This window comes from Plasmodium inui, assembly GCF_000524495.1.
Source record: "Plasmodium inui San Antonio 1 unplaced genomic scaffold supercont1.99, whole genome shotgun sequence".
Taxonomy (NCBI): Eukaryota; Apicomplexa; class Aconoidasida; order Haemosporida; family Plasmodiidae; genus Plasmodium; species Plasmodium inui.
The window spans coordinates 13,455-14,138 of NW_008481933.1; positions in this window are offsets into that span (position 1 = coordinate 13,455).

Sequence of the window (684 nt, forward strand, 5' to 3'; positions counted from 1 at the left end):
AACGAAATGGAAAACAACCAAAAATAGAACGAATTTAGTGTAATTAGAAGTAATTATGAAATGCCAACAAAGGAACAACAACGAAGGAGAAACATGTATTGAACGTTTAGTGTAACATCGAATAATTATAATGTAAGCATTATTGTACACACACGAAAGGAAGAATATTTTACTTGTATAATGTAATTTCATATAATTATGAACAACACAATATTTTGCACACAGAAAAGAACAACTATTTCCTACATGTAACGTCATCACAATTAATTCCAAGGTGGGTAAAATTTTGCCGAAAATAAGAAAACAATTCTTCACACGTGTAAAGTAATCCCAATTGATTACGAAGGGAGTGATATTTCGTAATTAGAAGTTGAAAAAGTGTTTAACCCGTTTAGTGAAATTCAAGTTAATTAACAAACGAAGATTATTTAGTACACACGGAAGTGGAGCTGTTTCCCCCGTTTAATGTCAATCCAATAAATTACAGACAGCAATATCTTAGGCAGTAAAGAAGGAAAAGTGTTTAACCCGCATAATTTCATTCCAATAAATTACGACGAGGAGGATATTGCACCCCCCAAAAGGAACCAGTGTTTAACCCAATTAGTGTTATTACAAATCTTCCAATAGCAAAAGATGATGACTCCGAAGAAGGAATTGGAAATGATGTCTTCCAAAAACACT